This window comes from Watersipora subatra, chromosome 6 (genome assembly GCF_963576615.1).
Source record: "Watersipora subatra chromosome 6, tzWatSuba1.1, whole genome shotgun sequence".
Lineage (NCBI taxonomy): Eukaryota > Metazoa > Bryozoa > Gymnolaemata > Cheilostomatida > Watersiporidae > Watersipora > Watersipora subatra.
In genome coordinates, this window is record NC_088713.1 from 53,568,833 (window position 1) to 53,581,044 (window position 12,212).

Here is a 12,212-nt window from a genome sequence, read left to right on the forward strand (position 1 = left end):
CAAAGAAAATTAGGACCAATATAAGGCTAAACCATCAGCTACAATTTGGTGTGATTTGTGTTTTGGTAGACCAGCCCTGTTCAGAGATATAAGCGTTTGAATGAGCCGTTCGTTTTCCACAGACCTGGTAAATAAATTATATTAATTCTATCAGGCGTAATTAGAAGCTTATGTCTTGGTCAAGCGCACATGTTTCAGCTTTATAAGCTTTTACGGGGCGTCATGCAAAAACGTATGAGAAAATGCGAGGTGTTGTATCGTGGGTTACGACTGACCGAGCAAAGTTGCGTCTTGTCACTGCCTATTTCCGGCTTATTTAAATAACCTCCGAACACCGGTTTGCTCGCTTTTACATTTGTTACTCACAAGGAAAAGTCGCAATGATAATATTAGTTGCCTACTTAAAGGAACATTATTAATTGCTAAATTTTAACTAATTAGAAAATGTTGTATCAATCAGGTGTGTAGACTAATTACATCAATACTTTAAGTTATAGGCCAACGGCTGCACTCATTCACTAAGAGTAGATTGTATTTCAAGCAGTGAATTGTTCTAGGGTGTTCTGATTTAAATAGCCTATACAATTTTATTCAATTTATTGGAATATGCATGGCTTAAAGAAAACTGTTCAAGAGTGCAAAATTTTGTGCACGTGTGACTGTTGATTGCAAGAAGTTCAGCTGTAGGCCTGATACCAATAATATTAATTGTTTATCAATCAGTTAATATATGTTAAATGTTTTTTTGCTGTATAGATACTGTGATGCTGTAATTAATGCCATTGACCAAGCAAGCCTAATTGCTTACAGCAAACTCCAATACATAATGGATTTCTACGTCTGTTTTAAATTTGCATTTATTTAGTTTTGACCCAGGGGAGGTAACCATCTGAGTTTACATCAATAGGTTGATTATATAACAACATGTTTCATTGACTTTCACAATGCACCTCACCAGAGCGATATATCAAGATTTGTAACTGAACTATCATAACGGAAGACTATGCCGAGATATGCTACGGTAATTTTAGATTTCCTTGGTGTAGTTGGTATGCATATATGGTAATCACCCACCTAATAACTCATAAGGTTACAATAGTTTCTGTGATGATGAGAAAACAAGGTGGTCTTTTAAAAAGCAATAGTAGAAGCTTCTAAATGGTGCATCTGTGTGCCTCATATTATTTACAATCCATGGCCTAAGTTCTTTGTCATACTTTAGTGTTAGTAGATTAGGGTAGCCTACCACCCGCTGTATAGCAAGTGTGTTAGGAGAAATTTGCAAATATTTTCATTAGATTGATTCGCCAGTTGTCCTTTATTATCCTTGTTGGAATTTTGTTCATTGTCAACACAAATCCATAAACATGTTCATTGAGAACAATTGTCCTTTAATATGAACTTACACAAAATTTTAGTAGATTTCATCTGAAGTTATCAGAATTTTTAAATATGAATATAAATGTTATATGTTATAAATATTTTTAAATCTTTAAATATGAACTTACACAATATTTTATTAGATTTTATCATAAAGTATCAGCATTTTGCTAGTTTTATATTCACCAACGCAAATAGTGATGTCATTTTGCATGTATTTTTCTTTTGAGGATTTTAATCGCAATCTAGTTTTGTCTATGTTAATTTTCAAACACACTGGTAGTCATATGACTTCAAAGTTAAGAAACAATCTCAGTTGATAGAGAATTACCGATACTTTTTGATAGAATGTAATAAGATTTTGTGAAAGTTCATCTTGAAAGCATGCGGAGGTAGGTTTTTGAGTTTTTAATCAGACAGACATTAGCACATTTTACCATATATGGTCAATTAATATTGGCATAGCTTTTTCACTTTCAATAAAATGGGTGGGTCTGTTTCTATAATGCTTTTTTACATGAGAAATTGTTATCATCGCGGAACATCAGTCTTATTATACTAGAGCGGTAAAGTGTTGTACGTCATTTTTCCAATGATGGTAAATACCACTCGGAGAAACATGTTTTTATGAACATTTCTATGGATAAAAGATGGTTGTGTTGAAGTACTAAACTGACTGTCGATGATTTGATCCTCTTGCTGCACAACAGTTTTGAAGTGCTTCATTTTGTTCAGTTTTGGAGTGAAGTGCCACTGATCATCAGTGTGAATCGCTTTATGATTACAATTATGAAGTTATTAGATGTATGACTTAACATGATCACTTTTTTCACAATTGTTCTAGAAAATTCTATAGTGGAGTATTTTGAGTCATTTTCACATTTAGTGATTACTTTATTCATAGCACCAAAAGCCAAAGATACAGTTAATCATAAAAAAGCTACATACTCTACAGTCATTCAGAGCATTTCAGAGTTCATCATAATCATAGGGCGGACCAACCACCCAACCAACCTGACATCACTCAAAGAGTCACGGCTAAGGATTGCTGACCTTGCTGGTAGGCACATATCAGACTGTCTCTATTACTTGAATTAATCGCATAATTAATTAGCTAGTGTTTTTGTGCCTGTTTGGAAGTTGTCTGCACTTGTTGCCATTAGCCAACCATATGACTCGTTGTATTTACTCTCAAGGCATGCATATTGTAAGAAACTGTTGGATTATGTTGGATTATGTGATATTGAGGAAAAACAATTGTTTAGTTCATTTCTTCGTGTTGATACAATTGAAATGTTCACCATTACAGATCTGAAAGGAAATACTTAATAATCAGGTTTGTTCATAGTACTGCAGCTTCATGATAATGGAGGGCTTGTAGCACACGATATTTTATAATTTTAATAAATAGATGCAGCATAACTCTAGTTCGAACTAACATTAAAATGTCATTTTTGGCTAGCCCTTACATAATTAGACACTAAGGCTATCCCTATTATGTGTTTTAAAGGGTCTGACGATATAGCTTCTGCAATTTGAAATTCTGTAAATTCTTTTATTTGATTTTTATAACATTTAGCCATGTGTCATTGAATAATAATAGATGTTTTCAGGTATAACTTCTGCTCTAACTAAACAAGTTGCCATAGCAATGAAATTATCACATCAGTCTCATTTTACTAAATAATGTGTAAATAAAAACTTGGTCTGTCATTAGAGACCATTTGCTAATAATGGACAATGTTTGGTGAGAGTGCCTTCAAATATCCTATGTATTGGGTGCTTTTTGGGTTTCTCTATACATCAAAAGTATTTATATATCATCTGGTCTCCAATTGTGAATGTCTCACAATTAAAAATAATTTGTGAAAGATTTTGCATTTACGAAAGTGCAAAAATGCTGCAATTTTTACTATATTAAAATCCATCTTTTTCTGTCTGTATGTTCGAAGTTAGAGTCAGAGGTCAAAGTAGATGATTGCTTCTCACGGGACTCGATCTCATGACATTCAGTTTGTTATATCGACACTAAAACCTGCGCTAATCGAGAACTTCTTTAGCAGTTCAGATTAATTGTGCAGATACATATGCTCTGCGTTTTATGACAGAAAAAGTAAGTGGAGATAATATCGATGAAGTTTGAAATATGTTGATTTATATTTCAACCTGATGATCTCTCATGCATGACACACTGGACTTCTCTAGAGTCACAGGTTTGGATAAAACGGGAAATAAAAAATATCAAATATGAAATGTATTAGTAATTTGAACTGAATGTTGAATTTGTGATTAAATGAAGGCATTTTATGAAGGAAGTTTTTTTTACTTACCTTTCGTCAGATATAAATTAATTTATTATTACATTTACGGGTGCTAGTAAATATTAATTTGAGGCGTTAAGTTAATAAACCTAGCCTGAGATCTTGGTCACTATTTATGACTTGCAGGCTACTATGTATATCAAGTGTGTTAGGTGAGGGCTAAACAGTTTTCACTGTATCCATGTACTGGTCATTGCCTAATCTGTATAGTAATTAATATGTTGTTCACTAAACCCATAAGTCGATATGGAGATGACAACTCCTAGTTGATGTTTACCCATAGTCCTGTGCTAAAATTATGCCATTGGACATTTCTGAAGACATTTTTAATCACTGTCTTGTGATTCATAGTAGTTGTTTCCTCACAATTTTATGATTCTGCTTCTGTGGACTCAGTATTTCGTGAATAAAAATATTTATTTCAAAATTAAATTGATTATTTGCATGAATTAAAAAACTAAAATACATAAATTTCTCTCATACTCTGGTCTAGTGGAATCGCTCAATGAGGATCACTGTGATAGCAGTAGTCATGGTTTAGTAGTTCCTGTTACATTTAGTAAAGCATAAACCTACATATTGCTTGTGCATATATTTCTTCATGTCTTTTAAATGTCCTTGACCTTCAAAGGCACAAAATGAACTTGAGTACAAAATAAATTCATTTTCAAATAATAAAAAAGTAATTTTTTTAGACTGAAAAATCAGACAATAACATCTGTAGTAAGGGAATATGGGCTGAATGACTCTATGCATATACAGTATTAATAACATTTTAATTTCGCTTTTTATCTTATAAAGCCAGGTTGATAAGTATTAAGACCGTTAAATCATTAATAAAGCCTTCAAAAATACATATAAGGGTGAGATTACTTTGCAGACATTCACCTATCATGAGGGTACAGATCCTCATTAACTGTGATGAATGAGGGAACCCTGTAATCAATATGGAAATCATGATAGATGTATTTTTAGTAGTACTTCTACTGTGTTGGGCAGCCATTGCACATTCACTTTAGGTTTTTGTTGACAATAGTTCATATTAAACACAACAGTTAATTTTACAACCTCCTAGAAATAAGAGCTTATATATGAGTAGTATGTTTGTAACGCAATATCTGTAAATGCTTTGTATTAGTATGAGAACTGAGCATTAACAAAGTAACTAGCCAATTATATCCATACTTGCAGAGGCTGGGCCAATCACCATTGAGATTTGCCTGAGCAGTCGCCAATCAATAGACGAGGTGATTAAAGCTCTTATATGGTTGTTGGTGATCATTGCGGAAATAAGCTGGATTTTATACCGCCTTCTCAAACCAGTCACAAGGTTAGCAGATGTTTACCAATTGTTACATTTTTTTATTTCATCCAACGTTTCACTCATTTCTTCAATACTAGAATGATTGTAGATATTTTACTATATTATATTGTGGCGCTCTATGTTTATGCTAGTCTGCGCCTTCTTGACTTCAGTGGAATTATTTTGCAGTAATTGTCAAGGTTAAATTCTTCCAAGAATAAAGCAAGATTGCGTTTTATCTCCCACTTCAATGAATCACTCATGTTTATTTGTCCAGGTGTTAGACTAGTTCACAATGAAACAGACCCAGTAGTTGATATGCAGGATGGCTTGCACCTTTCTAAAAGCCTGATATTATAGCTTAGGGAGGTTTAAATGCTTCCGAAGGTTTGCCGAATATTAGAATTTTTTGTTTCAAAAAATGGTATCCACTTGCTGATGTGATAAGTTTTAAGACCTTCTGGGTTACGATATGTTTAACTAAAACGAACTTTTCACATAAAAGTCTCACAAGATGGCATATGATGACCTACACTTAGGCCTGTGCTCATTGTTGTTGCTCGATATGCCATTTTATTTTCATTTCATGGTATATCATACCATCTCATACCACTACATTTCATACCACTACATTTCATACCACTACATCTCATGCCAAGCCTTCTCTTACCATGCCATCTCATACCACGCCATTTTACACCAGACCATTTCATACCATGCCATCTCATATCATGCCATATCATACTGTGTCATCACTTACCGTGCTATCTCATACCATTCCATCACTTACTGTGTCATTTCATACCATGCCATTTCATACTACTACATCTCATACCACTCCAAATTATGCTATGCCATCTCATACTGCTCCATTTCATACCGTGCCATCTCATACCACTATATCTCATACCACTCCATCTCATACTACTCCATTTCAAACCATGCCATCTCATACCATTCCCTCTCATACCACTCCATTTTTCACCATGCCATCTCGTACCATGTCTTCACTTACCATGCTATCTCTTATCATGCCATCTCTTACCATGCCATCTCTTACCGTGCCATCTCATACTATGCCATCTCGTACCATTCTATCTCTTACCATGCCATATTATACCACTACGTGTCATACCGCTACATATCATATCATGCTATATCATACCATTACATATCATACCATTACATATCATACCATTACATATCATACCATTACATCTCATACCATTACATCTCATACCATTACATCTCATACCATTACATCTCATACCATTACATCTCATACCATTACATCTCCTAACATTACATCTCATACCATTACATCTCATTCCATTACATCTCATAGCATTACATCTCATACCATTACATCTCATACCATTACATCTCATACCATTACATCTCGTACCATTACATCTCGTACCATTACACCTCGTACCATTACATCTCGTACCACTACATCTCATACCATCACATCTCATACCATTACATCTCATTCCATTACATCTCATACCATTACATCTCATACCATTACATCTCATTCCATTACATCTCATACCATTACATCTCATACCATTACATCTCATACCATTACATCTCGTACCATTACATCTCGTACCATTGCATCTCGTACCATTACATCTTGTACCATTACATCTCGTACCATTACATCTCGTACCATTACATCTCGTACCATTACATCTTGTACCATTACATCTCATACCATTACATCTCATACCATTACATTTCGTACCATTACATCTCGTACCATTACATCTCGTACCATTACATTTCATTCCATTACATCTCATACCACTCTATTTCATACCACTCTATTTCATACCACTCTATTTCATACCATTCTATTTCATACCTCTCTATTTCATACCACTCTATTTCATACCACTCTATGTCATACCATTATATTTCATACCACTCTATTCATACCATTTCGTATCATGCCATCTCATACCATGTCATATCATACCGAGTATGATTACATATAAAAACAGCAAACTTTAAATGTTCGTCTCTATGTATGTCTTTCAAGGTTCAAATTTAGTATAGTGCATGAGAGCTCAGGTTCTCCATCTCTATTCATCTTCAGAGACAGGGATTTTAGCTTGTTTAATTAATCACTTGTCTAATATTGTTTATCAACTGTTTTAGCATCATAGAGTGTGTTTCTTCATGCCATGACGATAACAATGACAACAACGATCTGGTTTCCTGTTTTGAAAAATAATTAGAAATGGAATTGTTGAGCCAAAAGATTTTTATTGGCTGCATGTGATTGCTAACAAAGCTGTTTCATGGGAGACAAAATTTGATTGGCCTAGCTAATGTGTGGGCTTCGCAATGATAAGAAAAGTGAAACCTTATTGATAAGCCGGTACATCGGCTCATGGTCTGTAATTATATAACTGTGAAAACCGATACATCGGCTTACGGTAGCAAAAGAGTTAAGAAACTTGGTCTTAGATCAGTATTTGATCTTTGCAGGTTATTAGGGATCTGTATATCAAGTGTGATCAGTGAGGGTTAAACAGTTTTTACACTGTATCCATTGACTGGTCATCACCTAATCTGTAAAGCAGTTATCATAGTAACTAACCACTAAAGGCAATATGGAGAAGATAACTTCTAGTTGTTGTCTATCCGTAGCCCTGTACTAAATTCAGGTTTGACTTTTTGAGGACATTTTTAATCATTGTGTTGTGATTCATAGTAGCTGTTGCTCCAATACTTCTCTGTTCTGCTCCTTTCGGTACTCAGTACTTCATGAATAAAAAATATTTATTGCAAAATTAAATTGATTTAAAATAACTAAAATACATAAATCTCTCTCATACTCTGACCCAGTGAAATCTCTCAATGAGCATCACTATGATAACAGTTGTCATGGTTCAGTTTCTCCTGTTACCTTTCTTAAACTGTAAACTGACAAACTGCTTGTCCTTCATCATATCTTCTAAATGTCCTTGACTTTCATCGGTTTGACCGTTTTCCTTCATCATTTCTTTTGAAATGATGAATGGAAACCATTGCCATCATAGACGCAACGGTTTTCGCGGCTAGTAGATCAACTTGTTTGTCTAGACCGCCTTTTGCCAATGCATTTTACACACAAAGTATGTGTTTCACAGACGTACATAGCCATGGCTCAATATGAACATCGGCAATGTTTGAAATCTTAAACTGTGATAAACAGCTTTAAAATAACCTTCATAACTAATATATTTACTAGAACTATTCAAGTGGTAAATATCCTGATGAGGTGAAGCAATGGTCCTTCAAATAAAAAATCTAGATATATACTTAATGTCAGGATTTGCAGTTCAGATTGATTAAAATCCTAATAATTCATATTTTGTCCAATTTTTCCACTAGTTTGAAATGAGTTTTGTTTGTGCAGGTTGAAAGCCTGAGTTGCTTGGCTGTTATATACCTTGGGCAGTTGTCAGCCCAACCACAAGAAACACAGCTCCTTCTGAAGTACACTGGCAATCACACTCTTTTAGACTTTCCCTTACAGCTCATCAGTGAGTATAGAAATGAATTCTAGTCACTGAGTGAAGTGTCAACTTGTTTGGTCATGTATTTGCTATGTCATGTCATATACTAACCCTGTCATGCCCTTGTTTGGTCATTTTATGTTCTTGTTTGGGCATGTCCTGCACTTTGCACTTCTCATGCCATGTACTTGCTCTGCTTTGTAAAGCCTGATTCCCATATACGCCACAAACACCAGCGACTGCACCGCATGCTATTAGCGGTGAAATGGGAACCTACGCACCGAGGACCGACGGTAGTTGCCAGCAGCAATGCCGTAGCCAAAACCTTCCTAAAATGCACTGTAGAGGTGGAAGTTCAGCATTATTAAAACGGCATGGATATCGACCATTTTTATGTCGTTATTAGCGATGCATCTTCATGTGAACATTAGTCGCTGAGCCTAGCATCCCAAGCGTTTTGCTGCGCAATATTACCGGCGGAGTCTCGCATTCGATGCCAGGCTTAATGCAATCGGAACCAGGCATAATGTACTTGCCCTATCATTTTATTTTATTATTATGATATTTATTTTTTTGTTATTTCATTTATTATCAGTGGATCGTCTCTTAGTTACCTATTTCTTAGATGTTTTATGAATTTCATGATGTGTGATGTTATTGTAATTATTTGTGTCAGCTATATAGCTCTATAACTCTGCAGCTATAACTCTGGGAGTTAACTGTGGAGGAGGAATATCATAGTTATAAAAAGACTTCCTGAAAATGCTTATGGAAACCTTATTAAGTACAATCTGAAGAATATTTGGAGCTTATTAAAACATTCAGAATACAAATTGACACATACTGAGCTTAAATTGAATTTTAGCATTTCATATTATCTCAAGTTTTCTTTACACTATATTTCAGCTGAAGATTCACTATCCACCTGCGGGACCTGCTGGTTAGTCCCACCTGCTGAGCTTGTCATGTCACCACAGCTCAGAGAGATGCATTCAGATTACTATCTGCAAACACCTGCTTCGTCTGCCATGATTACTATAAATTCACACCAGTCAATGCGTATGCTTCTTCCTTCACCACTCAGCCCATCAGGTATGCTGTTACTGATAGTACTTGATAAAAGTTCCAAGCTATGAAGCTTAGCGCTAGTAAAGCTAGTAACAGTTGATTTACTGCTACTAAAAACTCTGTATACAATTACTAATTATATACAAGATAAATTTTAAGTTCATTATAAAATATTATTATAAAGGTGAAAATATGGATACGAAGACATGTTTGTTACTGGTTCTCTCTTCTTTTTCACAAGAAATTACTTTTATTAAAACGAGTTATTGTATTGTTAACCTTTCATACCCACTGACCTCTTAGTGAACTCTATCACAATATTTACACATGATACTAGAAATAATTGTAGAGATACCTACTTGTAGTCAGGTAGTGCTGCCATTATCATCATATCAAGTTACTTTAGAGTATTGTAACTGAAAGGAGTCTCCTTGTTGAATACTTTCCTTAGATAACGCATGACTGAACACTGTAATCTGCAGTGTCTGTATTTTGGTTCTATGTGACTATCTATTGTTCAAAACTGGCATAGATACGCAGAGATGGAACAGTAAATATAATCAATAGTCGTTGGTGTTTGAAAGTTGAAAATGGAACTGGATTAGGTACACACCTTCAGCTAGGATTGCCTCCAGTAATTATCATCAACTAATCAAACTTATGCTTTAATTTCCATATCATTTGAAAATAGGGAGTCAGACATTATCACCATTGTGATGGAATTTGGGTCTTTGTGTTATGTCTTTGTACATACAGTAGTAAAAGTAGGCACTGTGATTATCCTGTATACTGCATGGCTTTGATACACTTGCTACTGCACAGCTAATGTAACTAAATAGATATTGAGGGAAAACAACTCTGCAACTGCAATGCATGTTACATACGGGCATCAGTGAGTATCAATGCACAGTTGTGTTTCTTTTGTAATAGTCAGTTAGCCTACATAATCCATATATTTAAATTTAAAACTCTGTCATGTCTAGCTATAGCTATTGAAATCTGAGAATGACAGATCTGCTTGGTGCTGGATTTGATCTCAGAACCTCCCATTCACCCAGTGATAGCCTAACCAATTAAGCTAAGCAAGATGCAATGAATTCATTAGGTGATATGCGTTGTTATATTGGTTAAAATGCGCTTAGCACTCTGTGTTATGCAATGTCACTAAAGCTTGCTCTCACGGGTCTAAGTAGTATGTTTAGCAATTTGGATGGTAGCTTACTCAAATTAGTCATTGGCAATGTGCCAGGCTAATTGCAGTGGTAGGCAACTACATTACCTGTCACTGTTTATAAGCTGTTTTTAATACCTATGCCACACCCATAATTCGGCTAGTTTTTCATAATTTTTTTAAAAAAGATTTTTTGACATTTTTCATAATTGCAGCACCTAATCTACCCTTTTAATTCAACATCTACATGTAATATACATTTGTAATAAAGTGGGTCATCTTATTACCCCGATATACTAAAATGGCTGATGTCTGTTAGAAGTCAGTACTTGCAATTCTGTCTCTGGCTACATATTTGTTCTGATGGTAATAAGTTCTCATCAGGTAAATAAGTATACAGACTCAGCACGACTAACACACCTTCAATCTCAACATACATGTACAGAGGTTACCCACCCCCTCTAAGAGACTTTAAGGCTATTTTGATATTTAATTGAATTGCTGAATAGTTTGTACCAGAAGGACATTTTTGCTCACCTTCCAATACCATGTTGATAAAAGCTGGGATTATCTGCTTTTGATAAGATAATTTCCATTTATCATCTTTCACATGCAGTCATTGGTTGCTGAAATGCTTTAGCAAGGTCTTTGCTTTTTCTAGCAACTCGATTAATAGGCATTTGTTATTTGCTTTTAACAGAAGGCCTCAACAGTGCTCTGGTTGACTTGAATGCCAGCAACTCCATCTTATGACTTTTCATTGGCTTACAGTCTACAGTCATCCCAACTTCTTTGAACTCATCTGCTTCCTCTCTTGTAAGTTTCAGCTTCCTTTTCTACCTCCTCACCAGACCTATTATGTTCATCCTAGTACCTCCCTCCTTTCCTGATATAGAGGTGTGACTTTCACTCCTCCTCTTTGTTGTTCCTCTCTCTCGCTTTCTTCCAATATCAGCCTTTCTCTCTCCTTTCTATGAATAACCATGAGTGATACTCCTTCCTTCCCAAAGAACAGATTGATATAGAGCTGACCATCTACTCTAGGTAATGTTTATATAGTAGGAGTTGTGCATTCTATTTAAAAAGGTAAGACAACTTTTCCGCTTGTAGTCTACTTTCTCTTCAATCAATCTATACAATATGGATGGTAAATTTACTACAATTGAAAGTGTAAGTTATACTCATGGAAGATATTTAACAAGAGATCTAATCAGATTCTAACTAGTTCATTCCTCAGTTTTATACTATTAGTAAATTATATATAACAAATCTATTTAGTTACTGCTGTTCCTAGCTCTATGAATTCTCTTTGAAGGGTGACTGGTTGCCATCGTTATGTTTAGCTCCTTATAATAACATCCTATTCATAAGAAGGTGCTGACTACTCTAAGCCAAGGTCATGACCCCAACCATAACATATCTTGATTTATACTCTTACTAATCACCTACCGGAAGTT